Source organism: Solanum lycopersicum, chromosome 4 (genome assembly GCF_036512215.1).
Source record: "Solanum lycopersicum chromosome 4, SLM_r2.1".
Classification (NCBI taxonomy): domain Eukaryota; kingdom Viridiplantae; phylum Streptophyta; class Magnoliopsida; order Solanales; family Solanaceae; genus Solanum; species Solanum lycopersicum.
Genome location: NC_090803.1, coordinates 55,127,564 through 55,134,692, shown reverse-complemented (window position 1 = coordinate 55,134,692; position 7,129 = coordinate 55,127,564). Strand labels below are relative to the sequence as shown.

Sequence of the window (7,129 nt, the reverse complement as noted above, 5' to 3'; positions counted from 1 at the left end):
ACAAAGTTGAGGGGTATATCAGACCCTTTTCCCTAGTTTTAAACATGTCCTAAGAACAATAATTATCATCATGAGCATAAGTTAATGTGTAAAAAACCATGATAAGAAAACTATTCCCCTCCATTACCAGATGTTTATAGAACATCACTTGAGAATGGAACAATTTTATTCACCAACTTATTGATACAAAAATAGTGGTGTCAGATGTCACTCAACAGGAGCAAAGTACACGAATATTTAATTTTGCGGATGTAGAAGAAGAAGAACATAATTTTTTTGTTTTAAAATGATACGAAATCCCTTTATTTATAGACAACAAAGGATAGTGCGAACAAATGTTTATTATGCCTTGTCAGAAAGGATACAACTATTTGGAAAAGTTGCAACCCATCGAAAAGTTTGCAACCTTTCATAAAGTCGCAACTTTTTTGTAAAAGTAGCAAATTTTGATGAAATGAAAGTCGCAACTCTTCATTAAAGTCACAACTTTTCACAAAAGTCATATATTTTCATTAAAAATGAAGACAAGTTTTAAAAATAAATAAACTTAAAAGAAAATTCTTGCTTGTAGTGGCGTCACGTAGGCGGGCCTAGCGTTATCTTTTATATAAATATATGATATGATTGTTATGTAGAATTTTTATCACAAATAGGCTACAAAACATCACTACATATGAAAATCTCTAAAAATAGTCTATTTTAGTTATCGTGCTTACTAATAATAATTAGTTCAAAAAAGTATTAACTTGAGACCACATAATAAATAACTAAAAATATATCATCATCAAATGATAATATGCCAACGCGCTACTATATCATTATAATTTATAATGATGACAACTGTATACCTTGCCATTCCATTACACCTTTATTTATGTATTTTACGGAACATTACTTCATAATATCAAAAACAGAGTTAAAATTCTTACTAGAATTATCAAACTCACATAACAACTTGTCAAAGATGCAAGTATCTGTTATACAAGACAACTAAACTTTATGTTGTAGACAAAGTCCCTCTTTAACGATATGATATTCTTCATCTTCTGCTAACCTTAACAATCTGATATTCTTGGCAGCTATCTTTGCAAAACCTCGAGTATATTATCCTTGTTTAGATGTGTGACAGGTGACGATCCATGCTCTATGCTGCTGGCCCAGTTCTAAGCGCACTGTCTAGGTCATGTACAAATCACTAACATCTTCTATCCCGAAAGGAATTAGAAGCACATCCACAGTAAAAACCTCTAGCCTCACGTACTGCAACAAGTATAACCACATTGGACATAAAACAAGGCAGGCTTACGAGTAACTTGACACACTTCCTGCAAATTTCAGGACCAGAAATGAGATTGATGACATTCGATCTTTAATATTGGATACAGTATACTCACCAAAAACTGACTGTAACACTGAAGTATTTGATGACCTCAACAACATGCTTAGAAAGTGCCAATGACCCTTTGGCCTGTAACACCAACGGGGAATGTCCAACGCCAAAGGGAAATCATAGTATTAATGGTAAACCAAGAATACTAAAGTTAGGACTAAAATCATGAGAATAGTGCAAAAATTCTGGCAAGATGACCGGGAAAACCAGCATGGTAATCTTCTGCACTCGAGAATGGGATGATAAAATTCAGCTATCTTTTGCGCATTTTCCTGCCATATTGAGGAAACACACTATGTCCATATATTATGCAACTTTGACAGAAATTTTTTCTGAATGTTATGATTGTCAGGCAAGCACTCACCAATTAAAGTGAAGAGGAAACAAGAACTCTGAGTTCAAGCTTTCAATCAAGCAACACGAAAAAAGATAGCGACAGAATTCTAAAATAGGGAGCAGATATTTTGTAAAAAGACATCATATACATGGACCTTAAGAAATTACTGCGAGAGGAATGGAGCTCAATAACTAGTAAAGTATAGAAGAAAGCCATATATTTATAAAGGTACTTGATTGTCTTTGCCAACAGTTGAAGATTTCTGAGTCTCAGTTGAATGAATTACTTGCTGGAAGTACCACATTGCACATTCAAACTCGTCTTGTGATTCATCGTCACAAAACGAGTAGGATTTCCAACTCGTCTTATTGGAAGTTCCAAGACGATTACGATTTCCAACTCGTTTTGTGATTCAGCGCCACACAGACACAACCAACTGCGTACCTGGAAGGAGGTTTCCAGGTCCAGCCTGATTACCAAACCTTTAGAAGATAATAAATTCAAAGAACCTAAATGAAGACAATTAACAGACCTATTGGAAGAAGATTATGGGCACCACCAAACAACTCCTTCAGAGTAATGCAAATCATGGCATTGGCTAATGGAAGAATGGCTTTGTCAATTGCTCTGTGAGAGGAGTAATGACTCCATGCTTATGTCAACCAGGCTCTTGAGAGCTAGACGCTGTTCACGGTGCCAAAAAGAAATTGACAATCAAGTCACTCTCACAGCTTCGGTAAACAAAATGGATCTAGCACGTAATAACAACATAGAAAACTTAAAAGCAAGGAAAATTTAATACCTATTGTTTTTCTACATGCAGCACCATCATTTTAATGCTTCTTAAACAAAGCCAGCAATCAAATGGGGGTAGGACTGCACCTTCTGCATTTTGAAGGAAGTACACTGTTGAATGCCTTGAATCGGACCCGCTACAAACAGAAAGGATGGGGGTCTCGCTGACCGGTCAGCGAGTCGGGGGGTCCAGGGGGGCGACGCGCCCCCTGGCCTGGGGTCCGGGGGGCGGAGACGCCCCCGGCCCGACGGTATACAATGTTGTTGTATTGGGCCCTTAATTTTCTGTTGATTCTGTATGTTGGGCCCAAGCCTGTTAGGGCGTAGCTTAGCACTATATATATAGACACTATGGGAAACCCTATTCTGTAATTCTGTTTTTGCCTCTCCATAATAAAACTGCTCCCTCTCTTCCCGTGGACGTAGCCAATTTATTGGTGAACCACGTAAATCTGTTGTCTTGTTTTTCGCGTTTATATTTTCTCGTATTATCTCAAATTCCGCACAACATACACATTCTTTGCCAAGTTGATTTTCATAAGTTACATACTCCCTCCCTTTCAATTTGTTTGCCTTGTTTTGACTTGGCACAGAGTTAAAAGAAAATAAAGAAGACTTCTGCATCTTGTGGTCTTAAATTAACGATACGTAAAATATAGCAAAATGTTCTTTCATCTTGCGGCCTAAATCATGTCATGTTGAAAGTTGAAATTAAAGAATCAACAAAAAAGAAAGAGGCGTTCTTTTTCAAATGGACTAAAAAGGAAAGTAAGACAAACAAATTGAAACGGAAGGAGTACATAGTTTGTCACCTTTATAAAAAGATATATATGTTTTAGAATAATAGCATGTACTCTTATCTGTTTCCAAGTAAAATAAGAATTTTGCACTCCAAGCCACTATTGTTTAGATAGTTCCATTAAGGTAAATTAATAATTTCCCAAGAGACCAATTGTAAGTAATTGAGACTTTGGGTAATTGAATCTGCTAGACGAGACGAGAGGGAGTTGCTCGGATGGTAAGCACCCCTCACTTCCAACCTAAAGGTTGCGAGTTCGAGTTACCAAGAGGAGCAAAAGGGGTGGTAGCTTCTAGGGAGGGTTAAAAAAATCTGCTTGACTAGCAATTTAATAAGAGGTTTTTCTTTCCTTTTTTCCGTTCAATCAGGGTGATCTGATAGTTTTGTCCATGAAAGACCCTCAAGGGCACGAAGGATGAAGAGAAAACATATGATAAGCGTAAATCAAACCTTGAAACCATATAAAGAAGAAAAACCTTTCTCCTATGATGACAATACGCCCCCATCAGATCACTATGGCTAAACATAGACTTAGCTGCTGAATGCATCACAATATCTGAAAAATAACGGACCATTTAAGGTAACCAGCACCTTAAGAATGTTACCGCACGAAGGTTCATGTTATCAGAACAAGAAGTATACATGCCTGCTCCAAGGTCAAGGATGGGATGGTACAGGGGACATAATACTGTTATCTACCAGTACAAGAGCCCATGTGAGTGATCCATCTCAGTTATTTTCTGAAAACGATTATAGGGAAACAACATAAAAAAGGTAAGTAATTATCCATTGAAATTGAACAGACTTCAACATCCGCAGCCATGAAAATGGATAAACAATATTCTCATAATCCACGACAAATGACATGTGCTGCCAAATGAACAATAGCCAGAAGCCTCCCACTTATTACATAATCTTGTCGGTTTACTCCAACATGATTATTACTAAATCCACCAAAGAATGACAGTGTGTACACATTAGAAGGGAACGAAAAGGCAAATTTTCATTAGAATTATAAAGCAGTGTCATTTTCTGAGGAAGTAGTAAAGTATAACAACCCTCACTCTGCTAAATTAATCAAACGCACTGAGGCGATGGATGCTAAATATTCCATCTCAACCCCATAACATACAAATACAGTTTGGTACTTGTATTATAAGAATCATTAAAAAAATTGAACATAATCTAAAGCAAACCACAAGATGCACAAAACAGTTAATAGAAATTGAAAATCAACAAAAAACTAAAACAGAAAAATAATGAAAAGGGAGAAAAACCAAACCAAACCAAACCTGATCTCGAGTATGTAAGCCCGCGACTATTGAAACTGATGAGAGGCAAGGTTGAGAGCTAAGACAGAAAGAGAGCCATCAACAATAAAGACAAATCAAAACTGAGGGAGAAGAGATGGAGAGAGAGTGAGGGAGAGATGATTCGGATTGCCTGGTGACGACAGCCAGCGACGGAGACAGCATAGCCAAATGATTGGATATTCATCAGCTTGAGAACTCCTCTTTTTAATTTCATAAGGGAAGAGTCTTCCTCTCCTCCAAAAACCTCATAGAATATCTGGGAGTAAGACTTTTAGGACAACTTGTTGATCGAAGGTGTCATGCTGTTCCCACCATTTAAGCTTCCATTCGCTTTCTTCGCCAATGCCCACGAGTCATCCACTACATCAAACAAGCTCACCTTCCTTTTCTGCAACGTTACCGTCCAGAATATCTAAAATCCATCACAAATCCAAAATCATCAGTGAAACAATTGCAGATACACTGAAATCACCCTTTCAGTCAAGCTTCTTTGCACAATACTTTCACAGATTATGGGACTTGAGCCTTGCTGGAAGGGTGATTTCAACCCTACTGATTGGGTTAAACAGACTAACAAAGTGATTTTAGAAGTGTCATTTTTAATAAACCCTAATCATCCATGGGAAGAACGGCGAAACTCCTCATTACCAAGGACCTCTGTGACCTACTCTTCTTTCATGTATGCTAATAAGAAACCTTACATACTTTTCGTTTGTATAATCATCACGACACAGCAGCAACCATGGCTGAACTCCCTTAATACTAGAAATAGTTGGTAATACTGACCTCCATGAAGTATAAACACATGTGACTCGGACTTTATTAGTAAAGTAACAAGACAATGAGCTATCAACCTCACTAATTCCTGCGGAAGCTCAGACCAACCAGCCAATCACAATCTGATACATCAATGTGAGATATAATATTAGAGCAAAACGATAATCATACAACTTACAAAGTATCACACATACTTAGTATAACAACCAAAAGAGATGATTAATAAGCAGTAAGCAAACATGTTGTTTGTTACAATTCGGACAACAATCATAATGAGTACATATATATCTATCTACATGTTGTTTCAAAGCATAAAATCTGCAATCTGAACTGAGGAATTTAGAGGTTAGCTCATCCTCGCGGGATCGCGACTAAATAGCTTCAGAGAAGGAGTTCTCTAAAAAAATATTGTTACCTGTACTACAGATCATACGAGTAAAATCTGTATTAAGAGTATATTCTTCAAACATCTACGACAGGCATACATCTTAACAACAATTTACAGAGGACTAATTAAACAATATAAAACTTATTTACAACTTTCATACGATTCATACCAATTTAATAAAGCTACGACAATTTATTGATAGACACGAAGATTTAAGTAAATTAATTCAACGATCCAACATATCAGAAAAAGTTCTACTGTCATTTAACTACAAACTTGAAAATTTGATCAAAAAATTGCTACTCCTAATGTCATGACTATATAAGGAGATAATGAACTTCTATGGATAATTGTAACTTTGTGATAGATAAAGTAATTTTTCAGTGGTTCTATTAAAACTAAATGAATTAGTTAGTTAATATGGTTGTTAGTGGAGTTGGTGAGCTGTCACTGAGTGGTCCCAATTGAGTTAGTTAGAAACTATTTAGTTGACAGCTGTATATATAGTAGAGTGGTGTGCATTGTATGAGCAGTTTTTCAGAAAACAATAATAAAAGAAAATACTCTTCTTCCTTCATACTCTTCCTTCAAAAGATGATCTGTATGCATCTGGGCAGTATAATTTCTGCCATAGGAAACTCAATTGAGCTAATTTCTACATGGTATCAGAGCAACGATCGTTGTTTTTGCTGTGAATTTTTTGATTTGTTTGAAGAATTGCCATGACAGTTTCTGAAGAAACTGGATCTGCAGAAGGATCTGCAGAATCACGTGTTGTTGTGGTAGACCATCACCATCCGTTGTTTCTTCAAGCTTCGGATACACCAGGAGCAGTTATAATCCCAATCAAACTTACAGGACCAGAAAATTACACACTATGGAGTCGATCGATGCAACTTGCTCTTCGAGGAAAAGGCAAGCTTGGTTTTATCGATGGAACATGTACAAAGCATCAATACAGAGGAGAATTAGCTGAATTGTGGGAGAAGTGCAATGCGATTGTGCTGTCATGGATTGGTTGTACAGTAGCAGCTGAGTTAATGCCAACTATCCTATATGCATCACATGCTAAACAAGTTTGGATTGAGTTCAAAGAGCGTTTTAATCGATTGAATCTGACGAGAATTTACCATCTCTGGACTGAAATTGCAACCTTAAGGCAAGGTATGGATCCTGTAACTACTTATTATTCAAAATTGAAGGATGCATGGCATGAATTAGACATCATGGCACCATTACCACATTGTGATTGCGGGGAATCACGACTTTATCTGGAGCAGTTAAGATCTCAACGATTGCTACAATTTCTTATGGGATTGAATGAAAGTTA

At 36.8% G+C, this 7,129-nt stretch overlaps 1 long non-coding RNA gene across 16 annotated transcripts; it reads right to left on the bottom strand.

The window, feature by feature from the left end:
* Positions 1-922: 922 nt before the first annotated feature.
* On the bottom strand, positions 923-6,148 carry LOC101250884 (uncharacterized). 16 transcript variants are annotated; one of them, XR_011220753.1, is made up of 7 exons: positions 4,614-5,819; positions 3,968-4,061; positions 3,772-3,877; positions 2,530-2,612; positions 2,260-2,411; positions 1,395-2,171; positions 923-1,325 (listed from the first exon to the last, which is right to left on the bottom strand). It is a non-coding gene; the product is annotated as an uncharacterized lncRNA (long non-coding RNA). The 16 variants fall into 16 exon arrangements; XR_011220759.1 differs by adding an exon at positions 5,969-6,148 and having other exon boundaries at positions 2,530-5,046; positions 5,489-5,533; XR_011220757.1 differs by adding an exon at positions 5,827-5,949 and having other exon boundaries at positions 2,530-5,046; positions 5,421-5,533.
* Positions 6,149-7,129: the final 981 nt, after the last annotated feature.